A 27,195-nucleotide genomic window follows, 5' to 3' on the forward strand; every position below is an offset into this window, starting at 1 on the left:
CTCTGTTTTCACCAGATGGTTGTCATCAAGCTTCCTAGAGGCCAAATGTCAAGAATCCAACTGCACTGCTTCCTCTAAAAAGAAAAAAATGAGCTACCGCATATCATTATATTCAAAGTAATGATTATGAAAAGCAATTCAATTCTTAGATTTTTCAATGTAAACTATTATCAAAAGTCTAAAACAAACCCTCCGTTAATGAGCGAGATTTCCTAGAAGATGCAGGAATTCTGTAACTATTTCAATTATTTAACTGTCTGCATCAAAATCTATATGGCGCGGAAGACCGTGTGTGACAGCAGCACTTAGAGAATATAAAAACCCTACAAGTTTTCAGAAATATTAACTATCATGTCAAGCTTAATATAGCTTAGAGTGAGATTTAAACCCTTTAGAAGTATCAACAGCTCCTACCTCTAGATTATTAAATATGAGAGCAAGAGAAGGGAATTGGATTATAATAACATGAAGCTATTTGAGATGATAGCTTTGGGAATGTGTTATTTTCACTGCAGGCCAAATGAAAGACGCAATGCTAAAGATGAATGAAATATGAATTATTCCAACTGGAAGTGGAATTTAACTTGCAAAATATTCTTGAAGGACAATTGAGACAAGTGCTGCAACTAAGACACACAATTCAACAGGGCATACTTTGAGGGAACATGAGGGTTAATTAACGAGTTAAACGAAATAAAGTAATTTGTGCTATTGAAACGCAAAGGATGGCTGGAACCTCTCTATACCTGCAACGGTGGAAATAAACAACTGGCAGAATATAAAGCATGAATGTGATGGATTATCTTCCTCCCCAACCCCGCCCTCAAGGAGCAGAAGCTCAGGTACTGGAGAGGGAGAGGTAAGTGGAATGCTCACTCATGCTTGAAAGAGATTTTCTAAACCCAAAATGGGTGTCTGGTGCTCTTCTAAGCACAGTATTGGCCACAACTTCCAGAGCTTCAAACTGAGATCTAATACCAAAGGATTTCATTTGTTTATTCATGGCATTTATAGACCACTTAAATCATAATTAGCAGTTCTAAGCTGTGTGCATAAAAATAAACCATGCAGAGAAAAATAAAATAAAATTCTATCATAAACCTGAACACAAAATCCCCCAAAACCTACCAGAACAAGAAAGTATTTTCCATATGCCTGAAGTTCAGCAAGGAGTTTGTATGTTTAATCTCCGTTGGCAGGGAATGCTACAGGCTTGGGCCCATGCTACGAAATGCATGGCTTCTTGTAGATATGAGACATCCGTCTGAGCCGGGGGGACCACCAACAGAGACCCCCCCTCCCCCCGGGATCTCAGTGTCGCTAAGAGCCTTGTAAGTTGATGCAAGAACCTAGAACCTGGTCTCGTAGCATATGGGCAGCCAGGACAAGCTTTTGAGCACCAGAGGGGTGTGCTGGCAATTATAATCTGTCTCTATTAACACTCTAGCTGCGGCATTCTGCACCAACTGGAAGTGCCAGACCAAGCACCCTGTCAGCGGGATCCAGTACAGCTCCAAATATGTGTGGTTCTTTCATTCCCATTTTAAAGCTACACTTCAGATACGCAGTAGTCAAAGGTGACCCAGATCACTCTACCAGCTCAACTCTTCATGGCCTTCCAAGTTCATATAGGATGCCCCATAGGGACAATGCTGCCATGCTCCACTCACAGTATGTCTTGATTTATGGAACAGGAAGGTGGAGGACATATAGAGAGATTTGGCCTCAGTAAGAATGTGCTGTGTCTGATGCTGAGTTACCTGCAAGCAGGTATGGAAGGGCGCTGGATTTGCAACAAAGAATCTACCCCACTTCTGTCCTAGGTTGGGACCATAGGTAATGGTCTGCCTCCATTGCTCTTTTTATTAGGATGTTGTTGTTGTTGTTGAGGGGGAGAAGGGGGAGATGCAGTAGTACTAGCAGAAGTAACATCACCACCACCCATCCTTCATCTAAAGAGGTCAGGATGTGTCCTTATTCCTCCTGCTCTCTTTATCCTTACAACTCTAAGCTAGCTGGAACCACAAAGCTGCTGTTCAGTGAGCTTCAGGGTTTTCATGGTGCTTTTCATGGCTTCAGTTTTATACGGCTCTTAAACCATCTCCTGGATTCCAAAGGATGGAGAGGAAGTTCATAAACATGTCAACCTGAGCAAATGGAATTCATAGTCACAAGCTGTGGTGGCCACTACATTGCACAGTTTTAAAAGAGGATTAGACAGATTCATGAAGGGCAGAGGTGTCAATCACGGGATATTAGGCATGCTGCTGAAATGGCACCGTGGTTAGAGTATTGGACTAGGACCTGAGAAACCAGGGTTTGAATTCCCACTTGGTCATGAAGCTCGCTGGGTGACTTTGGGCCAGCCATGGCCTCTCAGACTAAAAACACCTCATAGGGTTGTTGTGGGGATTGAATGACGAGGGGGAGAACCCTTTATGCCACCTTGAGCTCCTTGGATGATACAGGGGGGTATCAATGTAATAATAATACAATAAAATAAATGGTATGGGGCGCTGCACTTCTGAATACGGATTGCCAGGGGTCAAACAACAGGAGGCGGCTGTTGACTTTATGGCTTGAGGCCTTGCCAGAGGCATCTGGATGGTCCAGCACAGCTCCTCTTAAAAGGTAAAGGGACCCCTGACCATTAGGTCCAGTCGTGGCCGACTCTGGGGTTGTGGAGCTCATCTCACTTCTGTCCAGAAGTTAGGCCCAGGAGCATGTTGCATAACCACAGGGATAAGGTTCCATCCCTGGCTCCTCTGGGTCAGGCTGGGAAAAACTACCAATCTGTAGATGGACAATGGCTGGACACCGAGGAATGTGAGGCCAACCTTATCTGCTTTTTTGATAGATCTACTAGTCAGGTTGATCACGGGAATGCCATGAACATAGTATAACTTTGTTCTTCGAAGAAGCATCTGGCAAGATGGTGCTGGGGGACTTCTCCTTTCATCCCTTTTGCCTCTGGGATGCCCTAGGGTCTTGTTCTGTTTAACATCTACCTGAAACTGCTGAGTGACATAATCCAGAGGTTTGCCCTGAAATGTCTTCAGTATGCAGAAGACACTCATTTCCTGTCCCACAGAGGCTGCTAAAATTCTGAACAGGTGCCTGGAACTGGAATTGTGTTGATTGAAAGTCAACAAGCTTAATCCAGTTTGGAGAGAAATGCTGTAAGTGGATGAGAGAACTGGGGAGGACCAGGTGTCCAGAGGTGCTTTATACCACCTTAGGTTGCTGCACAATCTGTGACCTTGTCTGGAGATGTACTACAGTGGTACCTTGGGTTAAGAACTTAATTTGTTCTGGAGGTCCTTTCTTATCCTGAAACTGTTTTTAACCTGAGGTACCACTTTAGCTAATGGGGCCTCCCGCCGCTGCGCGATTTCTGTTCTCATCCTGAAGCAAAGTTCTTAAACCGAGGTACTATTTCTGGGTTAGCGGAGTCTGTACCCTGAAGCATCTGTAACCCGAGGTACCACTGTAGTGACATCCAGGCTAGGCAAATATAACACACTCTAAAGTGGTACAAAAAGTGACTCTCTCTCTCTCTCTCTCTCTCTCTCTCACCTGCATCTGGTGACAAGTGCATGTCTGGGCCCAACTCAAAGTCCTGGTGATTACCTTTGAGACCCAGCACAGATCGGTGCAAGGTTCCCTGAAGAACCACCTGCATCCATATCAACCTTAAAATCTGATTCTGAAATCCTGCTGAGTTGCCCACATCCTAAGATGTGGTTTGGCAGCAGTGAGTGTGTAAATAATAATACTAATAATAAGAAAATTTTATTTGTACCCCGCCCTCCCAGTCCGGAGCCAGGCTGAGGGCAGCTAACATCATAAAACTAACACAGTATACAAAGAACATAAGAACAGGCAGTCAATTAATTAAAATACATCTTAAAATTAGTTCAGAGCACATTAAAATCTGGACAGATGGCAGTCCACGGGTAAAATTGAGGTGTCTTCATTGATACTAAGCTGAATACAAACCAGCAGTGTGATGAGGCTGCTCAGAAGAAAGCTAGCCCTGTGTGTGCCCTGACTGCTTGTCCTTCCCAATTCTCCCTGAGATTCCTATTCCAGGACTTTGGCACCTCCCTCTCTCCTCATCTCCTTCCGACTCATTGTCTTCCCCTGCCTCTCCTGGAATAGTCACCTCTGCATCCAGAAACCAGCCACAGCACTTACCTCTCTGCTCTCATTTCCTGAATCATACAGATGGCTCAGCCAGTACAAGCGTGAGACCCCTAGATCTCAGGGTGGTGGGTTCAAGCCCCACGTTGGACGAAAGATTCCTGCCTTGCAGGGGGATGGACTAGGTGACTTCCAACTCTGCAGTTCTATGATTCTATGGCCAGCTCTATCACTTGCAGTTGTATCTGTCCATGGAGTTTTCTTGGACTGAAAGAAGATCAAACGTATCCATTCTTAAGGAAACCAGCCCTGAGTGCTCACTGGAAGGGCAGATCATGAAGCTGAGGCTCCAAGACTTTGGCCACCTCATGAGAAGAGAAGACTCCCTGGAAAAGACCCTGATGTTGGGAAAGATGGAGGGCACAAGAAGAAGGGGACGACAGAGGACGAGATGGTGGGACAGTGTTCTCGAAGAGACCAGCATGAAGGAGGCAGTGGAAGACAGGAGGGCCTGGCGTGCTCTGGTCCAGGGGGTCACCAAGAGGCGGACATGACTAAATGACTAAACAACAACAGGCTCATCACAGCTATCTGCCAATCACCCAATCCCACCACCCTTCTGAGTAATACCCCTCCCCACCTTCTCACTATAAAGAAGGGTCTGGTGACTTCTGTTTCAGTGTATCTGAAGAAGTGTGCATGCACACGAAAGCTCACACCAAGAACTAACTTAGTTGGTCTTTAAGGTGCTACTGAAAGGAATTTTTTAATTTTGTTTTAACAACAACAAAATCACTTGCAGTCACCCAAAGGTCTCCTGCTCTCTGAAAAAGCGCCACCTATTTCCCTTTGGCTGACCATGATGCCTGGAACTGCCTCCAGGAGTGCCTCTGTGCAACCACGTCTCTTATGACCTTGAAGACCCTCCCCAAAACTCACCTTTTCTGGGAAGCCTTTGAGTCATCGCCCCCTAAGTCCCTCTTGTAACTTTGCCAAAGTGCTGTTTGTATATAGTACAAAAATGCAGACTTTTCCAGGTATCTCCCAATGTGTAAGCAAAAAGCATTGAAAAGAATTATGGTTGGATCTACAAGATGAAAACTATAAAATCAGTATAGGTAGCGCGATACGATTAAGTTCACGGCTTTCCAAAACTATTTCGCAGCCGTTAAATCCAGATAGAATAAATGCTGTAATTACCTGAATTTGTTCTTCAGCTGCTAAAAATCCATATATCTTTTCTGCAGATTACCGAATTCAGCATTTCTGAGGAGGAAAGAGAGAAGAAATAATTATGCTTACACGCGCTAGTCTCCAAGAAATTATCACAAAGTATAGAGCAGTCTTTTCATGCTTGTCTGCAAAACAGCTGGGCCAACTGTATCATGTGCAATCATACTATATGCAAAGGTTTAATACGAACAATTGAGGCATGACAATGGGAGTTTTGTGAGCATTCGCTTTCTTACTGGGTTCGAGCGGGATGGAAAATGCATTCTTGGGTGCTGCTCTCTGTTGTGAACAGTCCCTTTGCGAGGGTGGAAGTGTTCATTGATGGGTCAAAGCAGCCCAGTACAGACCAAGAGCAGTGGCGGACCTTGGGATCTTAAATTCTAGCAGTGTCCTGCACAATGCCAAAATCTGGCTCACACACAAACCTCTCACCTTCTATTCTTCATCACAGTTGTGTCACTGGTCTACTGACCTTAGTATCACAAGATTGTCATGAGAGCACTTGGACTAAAATTGTCAACCCAAAGCTTTACTTTATCACCACAACAGTTACTAACACTGAGCTTCAGTAAAGCAAATAATTTAATTAGACAGCGCCCATATGATATCGAGCGACAGAATAACTTGGCCACAATAAGGAAATTTTGTCCATGGTATGATTATTTTCCACCTAGTCATTTTGATGCTTTGGCACCCTATTTGCAAAATTTAACCATTCCAAAATACAGATGTGCTTTCACTCTGGCAAGATTGAATATACTGCCTTCGGCAGTACTTGAGGGTCGATTTCAAAAAATTCCACTGGGAAAACGGTTATGTCCCTGTGGAGATGGCAGTATTGAGTCAGTGGCTCATGTGCTTCTGGTCTGCACTCTTTCTGAAGATTTGAGGAGTGATGTGCTTATCCCTCTATTATTGTCCATTCTGGGTCGCTCAACCATTGCTACTGTGCCCTTTCTTTGAGCAGATCAAGATGATCAGGTGACAACAAAAACTGCAAGGTTTCAGCAAGGGCAATTGGAATAATATACTGTATTTTTTGCTCTATAAGACTCACTTTTTCCTTCCTAAAAAGTAAGGGGAAATGTGTGTGTGTCTTATGGAGCGAATGCAGGCTGCGCAGCTATCCCAGAAGCCAGAACAGCAAGAGGGATTGCTGCTTTCACTGCGCAGCGATCCCTCTTGCTGTTCTGGCTTCTGAGATTCAGAATATTTTTTTTCTTGTTTTCCTCCTCCAAAAACTAGGTGTGTCTTGTGGTCTGGTGCGTCTTATAGAGCGAAAAATACTTTATGTTATTTGATCACTGATGAAAACCACCCCCCTATGTATTTTCTATAGTTGTTTTTACCCCTGTCTTCAGTACATTCTGTTGTGTATTGAGTCAAAGGATTTTATATCTGTATTATTATTGTCTGTATTTGCATTAGGGTAAAGTAACTGCCTTTTGGTTCCAGAGGGTACAGCTACTATTGGTTCATTTAAGCTGCTGTATTTGGATCCTCTGTCTTATTGGTTTCCTCCAAAAGGCAGGACTGTGATTGCCTGATATTGTTCCCTCCAAAATGTATCCTTTCTAGCTAGTTCCCTGTCCCTATAAATGTAGCTCTCCCCTCCTCAGGCCCCGGTCTTGTTGCTTTAATAAAGAAGTGTTACTAGAGAACTGTCTCCAGCATATTATGTCAGGAGAGCTGAAATCACAAACCCCACGTCACAACAACTGGCGACGAGGGTGGGATCCGGAATGCTGAGGAGCGGTTAAACGCAGCCCTGCCTCAGAGTCCGGATTGTAGCTAAGAACAAGACTCACTGGCCAGCTGAGAAGACGACCCTGCCCACAGGACAATGGAGAGTCCAAGGGTATTGGAGCCCTTCCAGCCATCAGAGCCCCACACGTGGGAAGACTATTTTATTTTATTGCTATGGCTAGTGGCTGATGCAAATAAAGATTCTTTCAACCTCAACCAACCTAGTTGTGGGACCCTCTCCAGCTCCCCCAGGGCTCCACCCCCAGTGCGCTCCCCTTAACCCGCCTCTGCTAAAAGGCTTGCACACATATATGAACCAGGCCAGAGCGCCATATTTGTGGTATTTTCAATTTTTTAGTCCCAGTGGACTAAATCTTGACTCACTAGCTCCCCATTTTCATTCAGAATTTTACAAGATTCTGTTCCATATCCAGAGCGCATTTCAGAAAGGCAGGAGGAAGAACTGCACGGAGGTGCATAACGAAAGCTTTTAGCCTTTGTGAAAATTTTCAGATCATAAAATATTAAAAGCACCAGCAACTTAACCTCCAGCAAGAGTTACAAACAACTGCCTGCATCTCAGGATATGGATTATATCAACTGACCATTATAAAAACATTAGCGTCTACCATTATGGTCATGTATCACAGTAGCGTACATGATGCCACATAACTGTCTAAAATGGTATATTGCGGCAGCACAATAAAAAGGCTTGACATTTAGCAGCACAGAGGCAGAGGATTTTTGCAGAGCTCCGTGCAACTACTTGCGGGGTGGCGGGGAAGGAGGCAGAGGGAGAGAGACCGGTTGATTGGGTATGTGCGTCTGAAGAAAGCAGCTATGCTCCCAATCTAGGCTTTGCATGGTGTTAAAAGGTAAAGGTACCCCTGCCCGTACGGGCCAGTCTTGACAGACTCTGGGGTTGTGCGCCCATCTCACTTAAGAGGCCAGGGGCCAGCGCTGTCCAGAGACACTTCCGGGTCACGTGGCCAGCGTGACATCGCTGCTCTGGCCAGAGCCAGAGCCAGAGCCGCACACGGAAACGCCGTTTACCTTCCCGCTGGTAAGCGGTCCCTATTTATCTACTTGCACCCGGAGGTGCTTTCGAACTGCTAGGTTGGCAGGCGCTGGGACCGAGCAGCGGGAGCGCACCCCGCCGCAGGGATTCGAACCGCCGACCTTTCGATCGGCAAGCCCTAGGCGCTGAGGCTTTAACCCACAGCGCCACCTGCGTCCCTTGCATGGTGTTAGCTGATAATGAATCAGGGGTAGATGCATTGCCTGTCCTCCTTTCAACACTTCTGTGTTACAAGAAAACAACAGCTCATTTCCCTAACCCTAGAATTACTTGGAACTCTTCCAATGCCACTTTGCCCTCAGCGATTCGTGCTCTACTTCCATCTCTTCCTTCCTAAAAGGCTTAACTGCTTTCAGATTTGCTTTGTGGATGTACAAAGAGCTTAAAAGCTTGTTCTGACAGCAAGCCCTTTGGGTTCATCTCAAAACAAATTTACTTCTGTCAGAGGCAATGTAAAATATATTTTGCTGTAATTTAAAATAAATTTGTTAAGGAAATTTTTTTTGGAGCAAATTTCTCCTCGGGTCCACAGAGCAAATTGCATTTTATTGAAAAGAATCCGAACTGCAATTTTGCAAAACAGAGACATTTGCGCTGGGAGATTTATTTTTTAAAAGAACTCTGCTGTATATGCCACAGCCTTGCAGTAAGCACAAATCTACTTGTGTAAGACAACTTGGTCTCTGATTCCTGTTGAATGGCATTCCTTGTAATTGTCCACGGAGCTTCTCTTGGCTCTGTTTCTTTTGTTTTGCACTATCCTGGAAATCCAGGAGTATCTCAAAATTCGAGCAGGGATAATTCACTTCCATTGCCAAGGAGCACAGGTGCTGAAAGCCAAATTGGCCAATGGGGGCAGCAATCTTTTCACACCCCAAGAGAGTCCCTTGGGGTGACATTACCTTATGATGAAGCATAGATCCCATGGGGCATTCTGTCCCAAATTGAAAGAAAACATCACTGGGAAACTGAGGATAGCCAAGACGCTGCTTTTAGTTGCATGGGGGGGGTTGGTCTTAAAAGGGGGCATGGATAGCCTTGTCTTCATGGTAAGCTCATCCTAAATAAAAATGCCTTTGATTGTGCCTGCCCTCTGAAGGACACAATATTCTTGCCCATGTTCATAATTGCAAAAATTGCTCCCTATAATTTTTGGAGCAGTGTTGTGAGGCTAGCAGAGAGAGAAACTAAAAGAAAAACTAAATGCAAAATTCATTTTAAAAGGGGGGAGCGGAAGGATGGGGAGATTGGATTTGATATCCCGCTTTATCACCCCCCTTAAGGAATCTCCAAGCAGCTAACATTCTCCTTTCCCTTCCTCCCCCACAACAAACACTCTGTGAGGTGAGTGGGGCTGAGAGACTTCAGAGAAGTGTGACTGGCCCAAGGTCACCCAGCAGCTGCATGTGGAGGAGCGGGGAAGCGAACCTGGGTCCCCAGATTACGAATCTACCGCTCATAACCACTACACCACACTGGCTATGAGGTCGAAAATATTCCCTAAAACCCTTTTTGTGCCTTTGTGCTGCGTGGGATTGGGATTGTAGCAAATTGAGGTTCATTTGGCAGCTGGCATGATGATGTGTTTTTTTCCTGATGGTGCACCCCACTGCCCACTTTTTCCTGGAGCAATGTGATATCAAGATGGGGGGGGGGGAGAATCTACCTCTCCCTGGAACTTCCCAAACTGGTGAGTGAGGGTGGGGAAGGAAGGAAGGAAGGAAGGAAGGAAGGAAGGAAGGAAGGAAGGAAGGGATTGGCTCAGTGCCATGCTGCCCATCACCCAGGTGGAGGTGGGTGCAGGAGCTTCCTTCAGCCCATATAGAGATGTGGGTTTTTTTAAAAAAAAAGAATTACGGCAAGAAAAAATGATGGACTATGCAGAACTGGCAAAACTGACATACAAGCTACAGAACAAGGATAACTGTGACTTTAAAGATGAATAGGAACCCTTTACAAAGTATTTGAAGACGCAACAAAGTGAACTGGACTCCTTGGCTGGCTTTGAATAAACATTCACAAACTTTTTATTGATAATAATCAGCTAAATAGTTTGAGGATCTCTACAACTGTGTAACATGCAGAAAACAGCATTTTCAGAGAAATCAAAGACTGGAACTGAGGGAAGTGTGGGGGGGTGAGTTTTGTGTGGGAGGGGGGAGGGATGAAAAATTGGGGGGGGGAATAAGGATGATATGTTTCTGGATAATATGTTTTGTTTTAATTTTGAATAAAAAAAGTTTTTTAAAAAATAAATACATAAATAAAAGAAAAGAAAAGAAAAGAAAGAAAAGATTGGGGATCTCCCACCACAAAGTTATATTGCCACCTGCTAGCCTTGTGGCACTTCCTTTGCCCCCAATATGGGATAATAATTTTATTTTATTTTTTAAAGGTGTGAGAGAAAGAAGGACGGCCGCCAGACTTCACTGTCATCCAGCCATGTGCTGCGGTGGGCAACTTCCTTGCTTTTTCCAGTAACAGGGCTTTCCTTCCTGTCAACCCAGGAGGAAGGGACATGGGCCAGCCTTGCAATTTCATTGCCGGGGGGGGGGGGTGTTGCTTTGTCTGTTGCCTGCCAAGTGCTGGTGGCAGAGACTTGCTTGCTTGTCCCTAAAGGGACTTCCCTGGATTTGGGGTGAGGGTGCCGCCCAGCGTGGTGTGTTTGTTAACACCACGTTTACACGAGAGGCAGCGCTTGCTTGCTGCCCATTCCAAAGATCTAATTTGTCAGAGAGATGGCTGGATAAATCTGCTATGTAAGCACATGAAGGTGGGGAGGGCAGAGTGTGTTTGTGTGTGTGTGTGTGTGTGTGTGTGTAAGAGAGAAAGGAGGGGAGAGGAAATCAGGTATGCATCATTTCCCCCTTCCTACTAGATAACAACAATGATGCTTGTGGTATCAGTTGACTTCTAAAAGCAAGCATGAGGTTGGATCTGGCCAGGGTTATGGTATGGAGAGGCACTGCACTGTCAGACATAGAATTTAAGAGACGACATAATTCTGGGCATGTTGGAAAGATAAAGGAGGTAAGTTTAATCCAGTCTGATAGTCTTCGAAGCTTCACGTCTTAACCTTTCTTCTTTGTCGCAACACAGACATTTCTAACCTCGGTAGAATTTATTCTTGTGGTTATCTTCAGATGTGTGCATTTTCTATTTATCACTGAGTTATACGTTTCTCGGGTTATAAATATATAGACTCACAGGGCCTGAACTGGCAGTGGCTAACCGGGAAGGAAACCTCGGGGTCATAGCAGATAGCTCAAGGAAGATGTCAAGCCAGTGTGCAGCAGCTGTGAAAAAGGCGAATTCCACACTAGGAATCGTTAGGGAAGGAACTGAGAAGGAACAAAGCGGCTAATATCAGAATGCCATTATATGAATCTATGAGCCTCACGTCAAAATGGGACACCATGGAGCCGAAAAGGGCAGTGAGAATGATCAAGGGGGTGGAGCAACTCCCCGGTGTGGAAAGGTTAAGACATTTGCAGCCTTTTAGTTTAGATTAAAGGTGAGTAACAGGAGACGTAACAGAGGTGTATAAAATTAAAATTCTGCATGGTGTGGAACAAGCGGAATAGATAAAACCTTCTCTCCCTCTCTCATAACAGTAGAATTTAGGGACACCCGACGAAATGGAACATCAGAAGAAGGGAAGAAGAAGAGTTTGGATTTGATATCCTGCTTTATCACTACCCGAAGGAGTCTCAAAGCAGCTAACATTCTCCTTTCCCTTCCTCCCCCACAACAAACACTCTGTAGGGTGAGTGGGGCTGAGAGACTTCAGAGAAGTGTGACTGGCCCAAGGTCACCCAGCAGCTGCATGTGGAGGAGCGGGGAAGCAAACCCGGTTCACCAGATTACGAGTCCACCGCTCTTAACCACTACACCACACTGGCTCTCAGAAGATTCAGATAAAAGAAAAGTACTCCTTCACAGAGCACAGGTTAAATTATGGAACTTGCTCCCAAGGGAAGTAGAGACGGCCACCAACTTGGGAGGGTTTTAAAAGAAGATTAAATTAATGGAGGACAAGGCTACCAACACCACTAGCAATGGTGGTTATGTTCTATCTCCACTACCAGAGGAAATACGTTTCTGAATTCCAGTTGCTGGAACAGAAGAAGAGAAGAGATCAGGTCCTGTCTTGGGGCCAATAATAATAATAATAATAATAATAATAATAATAATAACAACAACAACAATAAATTTATACCTCGCCCATCTGGCTGGGTTTCTCCAGCCACTCTGGGTGGCTCCCAATAAAATATTAAAAACACAATAAAACATCAAACATCTAAAGCTGGGAACTGCCAGAAGGCCCTCAGAGCTGGACCTCAGGCTGAACAATGGGGGTGGAGAAATCTGGCTGGCCACTATGAGAACAGAATGCTGGCCTGGATGGACCACTGCCCTAATTCAGCAAGTTCTTCTTATGTTCTAGTATCAGCTAAATAAAATGGTTGTTTGTTTGTTTGTTTGTTTGTTTGTTTGTTTTATATTGATCTTTCTATCTTGAAGATGAAGCAAGCGTGGTGGTAAAAGGACTAATGGATGAGTTGGGGTGGGTGTAGTAGGCTAGTCTACTTATAACAGCCCTCTCTACACTACACCACACTACACCACACACTACACACACCACACTCTACACTACATCCCACACTACACCAGTGTGGTGTAGTGGTTAAGAGTGATAGACTCGTAATCTGGGGAACCAGGTTCACGTCTCCGCTCCTCCACCTGCAGCTGCTGGGTGACCTTGGGCCAGTCACACTTCTCTGAAGTCTCTCAGCCCCACTCACCTCACAGAGTGTTTGTTGTGGGGGAGGAAGGGAAAGGAGATTTTTAGCCGCTTTGAGACTCCTCAGGGTAGTGATAAAGCGGGATATCAAATCCAAACTCTTCCTCTTCTTCTTCTTCTTCTTCTCTCAGTATGTGGGATCAGAAGCAAGTTCTTCCTGGGAGCAGACAAGATAACCTCGGCAGTCCAAGGGTATTTTAGAGGTAGAGGAGGTAGCATAGTGGAAAGGAGCTGATGGGGTGGCCTAAGAGGTGGGAATTGGTGAACTAAACCAGAGTCATAGCTAGAGGGGGGCTAGCCAGGCTTTTTGCCCCAGGAGAAGCCTCCAGAGGGGCCACATTAAGGCTTCCAACCTGTGTTTGTGTGTATGCATGGTTTTGGTTGTTGTTGTGTTGTTGTTGTTGTTTTCCAAACTGGGTCTTTCATCCGGGTGAAATAAAGCCTAGTTTTGCCCCTGACTTAATTCCCTCCTCTCTTACAGACCTCAACTGGAGTACTGTGTCTAGTTCTGCGCACTCCAGTTTAAGAAGCATATAAACAAACTGGAGTACGTCTGGAGACCCAAGTCCTATGAGGAAAGGCTGAAGGAGCTGTGTGCGTGTAACATAGAGAAGAGATGCCCATGGGACAATACGTTGCTCATCTTCAAATATCTAAAGTGCTGTTACATAGATGGTGGAGCAAATCTGTTTTCTATTGTTCCAGGTAGTAGGTCCTGAACTAACAGCTTCAAATTATATGGGGGGCGGGGAAGAGTTTGGATTAATCATGAGAAAGAACTTCATACCTGAAGGTATGAAGAGTTTGTATACCAATCGGGGGGCCATATTCAACCAAGTGGTCCTGATGTGGGAAACCTATATGATTTTATGTTGTGTACTGCCCTGAGATCTACAGTTATAGGGTGCTATACAAATAAATAGGGACGCGGGTGGCGCTGTGGGTTAAACCAGAGCCTAGGGCTTGCCGATCAGAAGGTCGGCGGTTCGAATCCCCGCAACAGGGTGAGCTCCCATTGTTCAGTCCCTGCTCCTGCCAACCTAGCAGTTCGAAAGCACATCAAAGTGCAAGTAGATAAATAGGTACCACTCTGGTGGGAAGGTAAACGGCGTTTCCATGCACTGCTCTGGTTTGCCAGAAGCGGCTTAGTCATGCTGGCCACATGACCCGGAAGCTGTACGCCGGCTCCCTCGGCCAGTAAAGTGAGATGAGCGCCGCAACCCCAGAGTCGGCCACAACTGGACCTAACGGTCAGGGGTACCTATAGGTACCGCTCCGGTGGGAAGGTAAACGGTGTTTTCATGCGCTGCTCTGATTCACCAGAAGCGGCTTAGTCATGCTGGCCACATGACCTTGAAGCTGTACGCCGGCTCCCTCGGCCAGTAAAGCGAGATGAGCGCCGCAACCTCAGAGTCGGCCACGACTGGACCCAATGGTCAGGGGTCCCTTTACCTTTTTATACAATACAATACATAAAATAAGCTACACAAGGACTTTTGCTAGCTCCAAAGGGCTTCCTTGCACTCTCCCTTTTCCGTGCCCCCGCCAACTGGATTGGTGTGGGTGGGCTAGGGGAACCCCCAGAGTAGGACATATGGGGAGGAGAGGGCAGATCATTCCATCAGGCAAACAGAAATGCTTGCACTACACTGAATTCCTCCTGGGATCCTATGGAGGAGTTTGACATCGGCAGGGAGTTAAGACTCCATGACCTTCAACGAGATCCTTTCTAACTCCATGATCCTATTGTCTCCCAGTTACCACTTGTGTATCTTCTGCAGCTCAGAAAATATCCCTTTCTGTGCTGCTGTTGTTGAGAGGATCACGATTCCTCCTCTGATGGTTCTTTTCTAGTTTTGTATATTAGCACATCAGTGAAGGCAGACCATGTGGAATAAACCTTTGCCTACATATTTCTCTGTGAGGCTAGGAATTCTGACGCCGCTTCTAGCCATTCAAATAATAAGTAACTTAAACAGAAGCAACCCAAGTAATGAAGATGATTGGGATGTGGTCCAGATGCAGCTACCTTATTTGCTTAGACACCATTTATTACTGTTACATTTTATTACGGAGTAGTAAAAATTTATAAGGCAACATCCTCTGTTGTTTCCCCACTGGGATAAATGATACAAATGTACTATTAAATCTCAATGCCTTCTGCCAGCATGCCAAGCTCCATTCCATTTCTGTTTTCATAACGTGTCAACAACTTGCTATTTTTGCTCAGCGGAGCCTTTTCTGTATTTAAGATATTTAAATCTTCTGCAAAAACAGGAAGCTCCAAAGGCTTACAACCCTTATATCTCCTTCCTCTGACGTTTAACGGCATGGTGGTTTATACAAAGAAATTTGAGGTTGCATTTTCTTGCTTTTCCTGTAATGAATTACAGGTGAAGGGGCCTTGATTCTCACTGGGACCATTGCATAGCCAAAACTTCCCTCCCCAGCTGCAATCTGGATAAAATGTGTTCCTCCAAAGAGCTATGAAATTGCACCACCTGAGCAAGGAATGACACAGGGAGCACAATAATCATAGAATCATAGAATCATAGAGTTGGAAGAGACCACAAGGGCCATCGAGTCCAACCCCCTGCCAAGCAGGAAACACCATCAGAGCACTCCTGACATCTGGTTGTCAAGCCTCTGCTTAAAGACCTCCAAAGAAGGAGACTCCACCACACTCCTTGGCAGCAAATTCCACTGTCGAACAGCTCTTACTGTCAGGAAGTTCTTCCTAATGTTGAGGTGGAATCTTCTTTCTTGTAGTTTGGATCCATTGCTCCGTGTCCGCTTCTCTGGAGCAGCAGAAAACAACCTTTCTCCCTCCTCTATGTGACATCCTTTTATATATTTGAACATGGCTATCATATCACCCCTTAACCTCCTCTTCTCCAGGCTAAACATGCCCAGCTCCCTTAGCCGTTCCTCATAAGGCATCGTTTCCAGGCCTTTGACCATTTTGGTTGCCCTCCTCTGGACACGTTCCAGTTTGTCAGTGTCCTTCTTGAACTGTGGTGCCCAGAACTGGACAGAGTACTCCAGGTGAGGTCTGACCAGAGCAGAATACAGTGGCACTATTACTTCCCTTGATCTAGATGCAATACTCCTATTGATGCAGCCCAGAATTGCATTGGCTTTTTTAGCTGCCGCGTCACACTGTTGGCTCATGTCAAGTTTGTGGTCAACCAAGACTCCTAGATCCTTTTCACATGTACTGCTCTCAAGCCAGTTGTCCCCCATCTTGTATTTGTGCCTCTCATTTTTTTTGCCCAAGTGCAATACTTTACATTTATCCCTGTTAAAATTCATCTTGTTTGTTTTGGCCCTGCGCCAAATAAATAGGCAGCATCTGGAACATATAGATCCTGAACCTGCAAGGACAACAAGAGTAGCCGGCAAGGTGAGTCATGGGTTTGGGGTCACCCTACTGGCAGTGGTATTGCTGCTGCTGCTGCTTACCAGACTGGTCCAAGGGCAAGGCAGGGTTTAGGGCTATGTGGGTGCACTGGCAGAGCCAATCCAGTGCTTCTGACAGTGTGCTCATGCAACTCTGGCCTTGCCAGCACCCTGCCCAATCCTCTTCCAAAAGCAGCTGTCAGGAAGGCAGCTCCAAAACCTTGGCTCCACTATTCTGGCTGTTCATGGTGCAGAATACAAAAACAAAATAAATAAAAAACCCACAACAAACCAGAGGACAGTCTTCTATTCAATGGGCTGTCAGAGGGCAACCCTCATTTTTAAGTAAGGTAAAGGGACCCCTGACCATTAGGTCCAGTCGTGGCCGACTCTGGGGTTTCGGCGCTCATCTCGCTTTATTGACCAAGGGAGCCGGCGTACAGCTTCTGGGCCAGCATGACTAAGCCGCTTCTGGCAAACCAGAGCAGCGTACGGAAACGTCGTTTACCTTCCCGACGGAGTGGTACCTATTTATCTACTTGCACTGGTGTGCTTTCAAACTGCTAGGTTGGCAGGAGCAGGGACCAAGCAACGGGAGCTCACCCCGGAGCGGGGATTTGAACCGTCGACCTTCTGATCGGCAAGTCCTAGGCTCTGTGGTTTAACCCACAGCACCACCCGCGTCCCTCATTTTTAAGTAGTACTTCTCTATTTGAAGGGCGGTCTGGTCCAAAGCCTGTTTACAGAGAGAATTTAGAGAGTTGCCCATCAATAATTAGGACCTCATCAGCAGGCTGAGCAGGACTAAAGGCTACCTTGTCAACGTTTTCTCCACCTTGATGAGATGTATTATTTCTGCTCTATGATAGCTATTGTTTCCAATTGTGTATCAATACATATAAATTAGCACATGCAAACCTTGTACAAATCTGAGTCCTCTTTTTCCTTCTTTTCAGCGACGCGTAAGTAGCCATGCTGAATCCCAGTTCTCTTTCATGGCCAGACATGGGCTTTCTAAGGAAGCTTTCTAAGGAGCATGGGCTTTCATGCTCTTACATCTAACTCAGAATCATAGAATCATGAAATTGTCGAGTTGGAAGGGACCCTGAGGATCATCTAGTCCAACCCCCTGCAGTGCAAGCATCCTGACCACAGCCGTCCCAGGGTTGGGCTGGAACCAGCAACCTTCTGGATGCACTGACCCATTGTGCTGCTACAAGACTTCCTTTCACCAATTAATATCGGTAGAGTTCAAAAAACCCAAACTACAACTTCCTTACCCTGTACGTCTAAGCTTTTGCGTCACATACTTTTCTGGGCAACCTAAGTATTTTGGAGTTAAGCTGCTAGGGACATGCTTAAAATGACAGCAAGCAAGGCTGAAGTCCTACGTAACACGATGGCCGGTATCCCCTTCCACTGAAAGGGGCGTGAGAGAGTAGGGGCAGCATGGTTTTCTAGATTCATTTCAGTCAGGCTTCAGGAGTGGATTTAGAACATGAAACTGCCTTGAGTTGAACTTTGCTGAGACAGAGAGAACCGGGAAGAGTGACCTTGTTGGTCCTCTTTGTGCGAAGGAGCTTTTGCTCAGTGGTAGGGAATCTGGTTTGAATGCAAATGGTACTCTGTTCAATGGCTGGCATCTCCAGACAGGGCTAGAAGTGTCCCCCATCTGGCTCCCTAGAGAGTTGCAGCGGTCTATGCAGCTTCTTTAACGTGGGTGGCACTGTGGGTTAATCCACAGAACCTAGGACTTGCCGATCAGAAGGTTGGTGGTTCGAATCCCTGCGACGGGGTGAGCTCCCGTTGCTCGGTCCCTGCTCCTGCCAACCTAGCAGTTCAAAAGCACGTCAAAGTGCAAGTAGATAAATAGGTACCACTCCGGTGGGAAGGTAAACGGCGTTTCCGTGCGCTGCTCTGGTTCGCCAGAAGCGGCTTAGTCATGCTGGCCACATGACTCGGAAGCTATACGCCGGCTCTCTTGGCCAATAAAGTGAGATGAGCGCCGCAACCCCAGAGTCGTCTGCAACTGGACCTAATGGTCAAGGGTCCCTTTACCCTTTTTAAAAAAACCTTCTGGGTTGGTTCCCCAAGCTGGGCAAGGGGTGCACTGCTTGGCAGTTCTTCTTGGAGGGCGGATTCCTGAAGGTGGCACTGGGTGTCCACTCTTGTGCTTTGAGATTACACTGGGTACAAGAGATCAATGGGATGACATGAGACCATATAGGTACATGAAATCACATGCGTATTATTACGCCCAGCTTTGTCTCCCTCTTTCCACTATGTGTAGGTGGGGCTCTGAGTATCATGAATCAATGTGTGGGCATGGTAACGGACTGGGTGAGAGAGAGCACACTGAGGCTCGGTCCAGATTTATGGGGTGAACAACATGAAAGATATGCAGAACCAATTATACAAGAAGCATAAGACCACAGCATACTTATGGGCCCAAATAGACTAATATAAGTAATGGGGAAAGGGTTTTCCTTTGCTTGCTAAATTGGGAGCAGTGAAAAAGGGCTGGCACCATAGGCCGCAGACAGATTAAAAACAATGCAGGTGTATAATTAGGCATTACCTTACCACACTTTTTACTAAAGGGCTTTAAATTTTAAAAGAATTAAGCTGAATCAAACAAAGGCACCTCAATGAATCGAACCAATAAACAAGAGAGATGCACATTCTTCTGGTTAGCTAAGCTAGCCAGCTGGCTTTAGCTTTTTCTTTCTTGCAAAGGCATTCAGGCTTGCAAATGGAATATCTCGGAGTGATGTGAACTGATTTCACTTTACAGGTGAAGCCAGGAAGTGAAATTGCCCCTACAGGGACACAGAAAGGAGAGGAGAAGGGGAGAGACTTGTGCTGTAAAGGTGTGGAATTGCAGGCTGAATTTTTTTTTTTAAAAAAAAAGATTACTGTTTTATCAGAGGGTTTAAATGCTTTGGGTGGAGCTGCTCAGTCACTGGTAAACCATATACATATATTGCTGTACTGAAAGGTCTCACAGCTGAAATAATTCCTATATCCCCAAATCAACCAAATCTTGATCTATACGCCTCAAAGCTAATTGGAATTTGGAAAGAACTGTCACCTGTTAAATATTTTATTTATTTATTTATTTATTCAATTAGATATATTATTATATATTCAATTAGATATATTATAGATTTATTCAAAAAGATAGATATAGGAGAAATGTGCAAGCCATTCCACTTTTAAAGGGCACAAAACATTTCCATCATTTTCTCTCCTTCAGAATGTCACCTGGGAGATCTGTTACACAACTGCAGCAGACTAGCACTCTAGGCACACCTGAGCTCCTTTTCCTCTCCAAACTGCATATGCAAGGCAGCGACTGCACCAGTATTTCAATCTTCTCTGGCTGGAGATTCAGTTTGTTCATTCACATCCAGTCCATCACTGCCCCTAGCTGTCAGAATTTCCATAACCTCCCAAGGGTTAAATGCAAAAGAGCAGCAGATGTAGATGTCGCCTGCATAATAACAATCCGCCCCAAATCTCCAGGCGGCCTCACCCAGTGGTTTAGCGAGACCAGGTGCTGAGATCCTCACTTCTACAAAGTTGTAAAGGTGCAGGAGGCCTGAACTTCTGTGCGTCTGGCTACCCTGCAGGCAGAGCCGCTCCATTTCAGGCAGCTGAAGCGCAAGAGGAAGTGCCCCCACCCCACCCCACTGTTCCACCGCAGCCACAACACCCCTCTCACCAAGGAGGAGTGCTCTGGCATGCCACATGGCTGCTTGTCCTGCAGAACACTACTCCACGCATGAGCTCAGCAAGAGGAGGGTTGTTCCAACGTGAAGAAGACAAGTCGCAATGCCTTTGGGCACACCTCCTCTTACACAGAGTTTGGGAAGAAGGTGTGTGCGTTCTGACAAGTGGCAGAAATCAGGGGGTGGGCGTGGTGGCACCAGGGGGCGGCACATTCCTGTTTTGACCCCGACTACAGGGCACCCTGTTATGTACTGAAGTTCTCACCCTGGGCCAGCAGGGGGATACTGTAGATAGTTTTCATTCAGGTCCACATATGCAAATAAGGGATTGAAAGTGAGGTTCAGTGATTGGATAGTGTCAGGGGTTCAGGAGCAGAAGCACAGGGAAGAGGGGAGATGGAGAGCGAAGGGGAAGAATCTGAGGGCAGCGTAGGAGAAGATGACAGTGGCCCGACAGATTCCATGAGCCTCTCCAGTGAATCGGAAGATTCACAGAAGGGGGCGCCGGTGGCCAGGGCAAGGGGGGTCCCAAGGGGGACACCCCAGAAGCAAGGGGCCAGCGGGGACTCCCAGAGCAGCAGTTGGAAATCAGGACCAGCTTCCCCACCAGAGCATAGTGGGGGGGAAGAGTCACAGGTATCGGGAGTGGCGTCTCCCCCAGCAGGGAGAGGAGAGGAATCAGGGCTGACCACGCCTCCATCGGAGAGTCAGGCAACGGAGGGGAGGTCAGATCCGGCCAGTATCCCGGAAGAGGGAAGCAGTGACAGAAGTAGTGTAACGGTCAGGAGGAAGGTCACTGGGTTGGCGCGAGAGGCAAGTTCAAATGTACAGGAGCGCGGGACAGCAGAGAATGAGGATTGGGAACCAGGTCCTAAAGCCCGCCGGAGGCAGGGGGAGGAGTTAAGTGACTCAGCGTCAGAAGAGTCCAGAAAGGGCAATGCCCCAGCGGGCAGGAGGACCCAGAGGAGGAGAGAGCAGCGGAAAAGGTGGAGCAGGGCTAGGATCTTAAACTGGTGTCAGAGGGGAGGAGATTCAGACGGGACTTCGCCGGTCTAGGGTTTAAGACGTAGAGCTACGCGCTGCGGCTTTGAAATGGAAGGTAAAAAGGTAAAGGTACCCCTGCCCGTACGGGCCAGTCTTGACAGACTCTGGGGTTGTGCGCCCATCTCACTTAAGAGGCCAGGGGCCAGCGCTGTCCGGAGACACTTCCGGGTCACGTGGCCAGCGTGACATCGCTGCTCTGGCGAGCCAGAGCCGCACACGGAAACGCCGTTTACCTTCCCGCTGGTAAGCGGTCCCTATTTATCTACTTGCACCTGGAGGTGCTTTCGAACTGCTAGGTTGGCAGGCGCTGGGACCGAGCAGCGGGAGCGCACCCCGCCGCAGGGATTCGAACCGCCGACCTTTCGATCGGCAAGTCCTAGGCGCTGAGGCTTTAACCCACAGCGCCACCTGCGTCCCATTTTTGAAATGGAAACTGAACCTCAATAAAGACTTTTGTACATAACGACAGCCTGGCGTTGGTCCTCTGTGAGCTGGGACCTAGGGGCAGCTCTGACAGATAGTTACAGAAAATGGTTACTGTTGCGTTGTACTGGAGCTCTATATAAGCAGGCTGGCTGAACCCTTCAGTTCAGTTCTGTTCTGGCCTGTGAATAAACAAGAGCTGTTTGAAGAATCGCTGTGTCGTCTGATATGTCCACCCACAACTTAACACACCCAAAAGAGAATTTCCTTCTAGCCTAATTGCAGCGTGGACATTGCATCTCTAGTTGTGAGACACACACACACTCAAAAACACCCTCTGGGCTGCAATCCGGGTTGAAAGACTGCAGCAGAGGGAAGGAGGGGACCCTGCAGGTCAGATGGGGAGGCCCCCTGGGGTCAAATGTGGCCATGGTCCAGTGGTTCCCCACCCATGCCACAAGCCAGCAGCCACAGGGCAACGCAACAGCCTTCCAGAGTCGCCTTCTGGGATATATTCCAAGACAAACTGACCCCAATTCATCCTTTTCCTGATCAAGCCAGCAGGAGGGGAATAGCGGCTAGTCCTTTCCCCCTCTTTCCCCATAAACCTCCAAGCTGTTCACTTGTCCCTCACATCCACAAGCTTCCTGCCTGCCTCCCATTCGCAAGTGTCTCTTCTTCTTCTTCTTCTTCTTCTTCTTCTTCTTCCTCTTCCTCTTCCTCTTCCTCTTCCTCTTCCTCTTCCTCTTCTTCTTGCCCTCCATCAGCACTTTGTCACCTGACGTGCAGGAACATTTGTGGAACGTGCTCTTTCCCACAAGGTTGCTGCGGATGGGATCAGTCCTACATTTTACAATCTACCTGTGCCTGCAGTGAAGGGTTGACCAGAACCCCAGGTACTGGGACGTGGGGAGAGAGTGACTCCCCATGGCTACCACAGTCACCAAAGCAAAACATCCAAGTAGGTGGGTGTTAAGTTGTGGGTGAACATATCAGACGACACAGCGATTCTTCAAACAGCTCTTGTTTATTCACAGGCCAGAACAGAACTGAACTGAAGGGTTCAGCCAGCCTGCTTATATAGAGCTCCACTACAACGTAACTGTAACAATTTTCTAAAACTATCCAATTACTGGATGTCACTTTCGATCCCTTATTTGCATATGTGGACCTGAACTATCTACAGTATCCCCCTGCTGGCCCAGGGTGAGAACTTCAGTACTGTCAGGGAACTGCCATCAGAGCTAGAGGCGGAGGGAAGGCTCCAGAGCGATGCCGGAGAGGGTCCCAGCAGGGGGAGAGGCAGCCCAGCTGCTGGGGAAGGAAATCAACGTAACACCAGGAGAGAAGGGGGGCAGATGGGGGAATCGGAGAAAAGGCTCCAGGACTCTTCAACGGAGACTAGTGGGGAGAGCACGGGTACTCCGCTGTCCACACCCTCCCTGCGCAGAAGACTTCCGCGCAGGGAGAGGAGGAGGAGACTTGGCGTCAAAGAACTTTTTTGCTGGAAGAAGTTTAAGAAACGCCCACTGACGGATTCTGCCAGCGACTGAGACAGCCACGAAGTGAAGGGCTGTCCAGACAGAAAGGGTTCAACCAGGCAACCAAGCCAAGAGTGGCGGCAACTTACGCATGAGCAACTCCCTAGAACCATTACAAGTACATAACAGTGGGGGAGAAGGGAGCTTGGAGGGAAGGTGAGGAGTTCAATATGGAAGGTTTTAAAATCTGAAACAGAGAAGAACTGTAGGTTCTAATAGTCTTCTCATACCCGAGGTGAGCCGTAAAATATCACAAGGATTACGTTTTTGAAAAAGGAAAAGCACCTTTGGGTGACGTCACTCATCTTAACCAATTTGAAGCTTCAGGGGAAAGATATAAAAAGCCCCCACTGTCAGATTGTTCAAGTAACATAACCAAGGACCACACATGCAACAAACTCTAGCTTGTTTGGCGAGGCCTTTTAGGACTTTATGCTACTTACTGGATTGATTGATTGCCTGCTCCGCTTTTAAATTACCGAATTGATTTGTCATTGTTTTTATTGATCTTGTTTTACTGTAAGCCACTCCGGGGGAGCTTGCTGGTTGAAGAACAGCGTACGAATACTTAAAATGTTGACACCCCGGTGAACTTCCACACTCAGGCGCAGTATACCACAGTGCAAGATGTTAGTGAGCAACAACCATCTCCACGCTGCTGCCGTGAGCTCACAGCGACATCTGGTTCGTTGTTGCTGGGAAAGGGAATGCTGGATTAGAGAGAGCCCTTTGGTTTCATCCAGCAAGGCAATTCCTATGTGTTCGCACCTTTTCTAATACCTTCAGAGGTTAAAGGTGGCATTTGATGAGAGCAGCCATGCAGTGTGACTCAGGTACAACAAGTACATTAGGTCTGCTCCGTAATCCAATTTGCAGGGAGTGTGGGCCAATTATCGCTCCCCTCAAACCAAGTCTAGCAGCCTGTAGTCAACAGCCTCAAATTCTAAGGTTCCATTTTTTCTCTCTCTCTTTGCTCTCGACTAGTGGAGACAGCTGCTGCCCGGGTCCTGGCTTGCCGCTAAGCTTCTTGAAGCAAATCCCTCTCCCTTTCTGACTCTTCTCATTCATTTCCTTTTGGAGCTAGATGCTTGCCGGGGGCGCCATTAAAAAAGTTCCCCTGGCCTAAAACCTCTAACATGAGCTTATTTTGCTTCCTTCAGAGATACCCTCCGCAAGTGACAGTTGTTGCTGCGCTTTGCCCAGATTTCGCCATTTGCAGCAGTGAGCCTGACAGCTCTTAGTGTTCAGTGACAGCAGCCACTGAATAATTAAGGCACCTCTCAGAATCAACAGAAATGTTTTCCAAACAATTCCAGAGCAACCTAAAGCCTAAAAATAAAGCAGAACAAGGCTAGGAACTGTACTGAACAGATGATAAAACAAAAACCTTTATTTTTCGTAAGAAAGTTGTGGTGGGGGAATGTAATAAATAACAGCAATAACAATGATTATAATATCATTTGTTTGTTTAAACGATTTAAATATTGCTCTTTCCATGGGATTTACAACAGCAACAGCATATATTTGTATCCAGTGGCGTAGCGTGGGTTGTCAGCATCCGGGGCAAGGCAAGTAATTTGCGCCCCCTAACCCGAGTGAGCCAGGTAGGGGCAGAGAGCTGCGAGTGCGAGCGCCCCCCCCCCAGATGTTGCGCCCGGTGCGGCCAACCCCCCCCCTGCACCCCACGCTTTGCCACTGTTTGTATCCTACCCTTCTGGCGGCAACAACAACAACAGCAACAACAACCACCTATATCTGTATCTCACCCAGCTGGCTGGGTTGCCCCAGCCACTCTGAGTGGCTTCCAACATATATAAAAACATAACAAAACATAAAATATTAAAAAGCTCCCCCATACAGTACAGGGCTGCCTTCAGATGTCTCCAAAAAGCTATATAGTTACTCATTTATTGATAAATTCAGTAAGTAATAATACTAATAGCAGCATTTATAGAGCACATTTTCATGATGAGCAGGTTGTCCTCACCTGCTCACTGATTTCCCCCAGAAACTGCCCACTTCAGTCTTACAAGGGAACCCTGGATTTTCCTTGAAAAATGTAGTTACACCCTTAAGTGTCTGCGCTTCCTTTATTCAAACCAGCAGCTGTAGTTTGCAGGCAATACCGGTAAGCCAACTTAAGAGAAGCCTCTCTTGCTTTTGGTCTCAGAAGACCAGGCAAAGGTCTTTTAGTAGCTCTCAGTGGTTTACATTCTGGGTCAGAAAAGGATGCTCCACATATTACCTGTTACCACTGGGCTGGAGACATTCCTACTCAGATCACAAAAGTTCACAGAATTCTCATTGTTTCAGTAGCAGCATTTGAGCCTCTGCTGGGCATTTCTGGTGATGGGTCTGCTCCAGAAATGGCCATTTGTGTAAAATGTGGCTGCCAGTATATTGACAAGGAAAGCTCTCGGGGACCACGTAACACCAATCCTGAAAAAGCAACGTAAGTTGATGGTTTCATATTGACCTAAAGTAAAGGTACACAGGTGGCGCTGTGGGTTAAAGCCTCAGCGCCTAGGACTTGCCGATTGAAAGGTCGGCGGTTCGAATCCCTGCGGCGGGGTGCGCTCCCGCTGCTCGGTCCCAGCGCCTGCCAACCTAGCAGTTCGAAAGCACCTCCGGGTGCAAGTAGATAAATAGGGACCGCTTACCAGCGGGAAGGTAAACGGCGTTTCCGTGTGTGGCTCTGGCTCGCCAGATGCAGCTTTGTCACGCTGGCCACGTGACCCGGAAGTGTCTCCGGACAGCGCTGGCCCCTGGCCTCTTGAGTGAGATGGGCGCACAACCCCAGAGTCTGTCAAGACTGGCCCGTACGGGCAGGGGTACCTTTACCTTTACCTTTTTAAAGGGACCCCTGACCATTAGGTCCAGTTGTGGCTGACTCTGGGGTTGCAGCACTCATCTCACTTTACTGGCCGGTGTACAGCTTCCAGGTCATGTGGCCAGCATGACTAAGCCACTTCTGGCAAACCAGAGCAGCGCACAGAAACACGTTTACCTTCCCACCGGAGTGGTACCTATTTATCTACTTGCACTTTGACGTGCTTTCGAACTGCTAGCTTGGCAGGAGCAGGGACCAAGCAATGGGAGCTCACCCCATCACGGGGATTCGAACCGCCGACCTTTTTATCAGCAAGCCCTAGGCTCTGTGGTTTAACCCACAGCGCCACCCACGTCCCATATTGACCTACAAAGCCCTAAATGCTTTGGGGCTCAGGTATTTCATAGAATCATAGAGTTGTAGAGTTGAAAGGTACCAGGAGGATCATCTCATCCAACCCCCTGCAATGCAGAAATCTTTTGCCCAACCTGGGGCTCAAACCCATGACCCTGAGATTAAGAGTCTCATGCTCTACCAACTGAGCTATCCTAGGAAGAACTGCCTCACTCTTTATCAGTATTCATTTGACCTTTGAGCTGGGGGCCAGACCCATCTCAAAAGCAGAAGGACACCAGGAGACAACATGAGATTGGACCTTCTCCGTGGCGGCATCCATATTTTGGATTGCCCTCCTCAAAGAGACGAGCATTCTGGTCCCAGAAGAGACTCACTCAGGCATTTATGAGTGGTTAGTTGCCTATGCAGTGAGGATGTAATGATAACAGAAGAACAAGTCTTGTTGAATTGGATCCAGCATGGCTTCAGCAACAGGTAAGTCTTGCTAACCTATTAAGAGTTATTTGCAAGGTGCCTTGAATTTTATATAATCATAGAAAGTGCCCACGTAAATAAAAACAAATCAACAATAATATTCTGACACTGTAGAATTTCCTCTCATTTCCCTTTTCTGAAATTATTTTCTCCCTCAAACATGCATTCTCCTCCCAGATCCCATGGAATTAGTTTCACCTCTACTGACCCTCCCTCAGTTCTTCCCAGAAACTATTTACTCCTGATTTTCCCCAGCCTTCTTTAAGTCACACCAGCCTGACCTGATACAATGAAATGCCTCAGTTCTCCTGGATGTTTTCTATTCAGCAGCCACTAACTATGATAGGCTAGCTTGCATATTACCCTCCTTCTCCACAGGTCATCATCAGTTC

At 46.8% G+C, this 27,195-nt stretch overlaps 1 protein-coding gene and 1 long non-coding RNA gene across 11 annotated transcripts in view; one reads left to right on the top strand and one right to left on the bottom strand.

Annotated features, from left to right (window-relative positions):
• The window catches only part of ADGRL3 (adhesion G protein-coupled receptor L3), a 563,586-nt gene that overhangs the window by 419,831 nt on the left and 116,560 nt on the right, over window positions 1–27,195 (bottom strand). For all 10 annotated transcript variants that reach the window (XM_079960222.1, XM_079960225.1, XM_079960216.1 and 7 more), the window contains exon 2: window positions 5,344–5,409. The gene's annotated coding sequence lies outside the window, so the exon portion shown is untranslated. The remainder of the gene's footprint in view (window positions 1–5,343; window positions 5,410–27,195) is intronic.
• Window positions 1–27,195, top strand: part of LOC307206907 — a 278,190-nt gene that overhangs the window by 22,343 nt on the left and 228,652 nt on the right. The window lies entirely within an intron of this gene.

Source organism: Podarcis cretensis (genome assembly GCF_951804945.1).
Source record: "Podarcis cretensis genome assembly, chromosome: 17".
Lineage (NCBI taxonomy): Eukaryota > Metazoa > Chordata > Lepidosauria > Squamata > Lacertidae > Podarcis > Podarcis cretensis.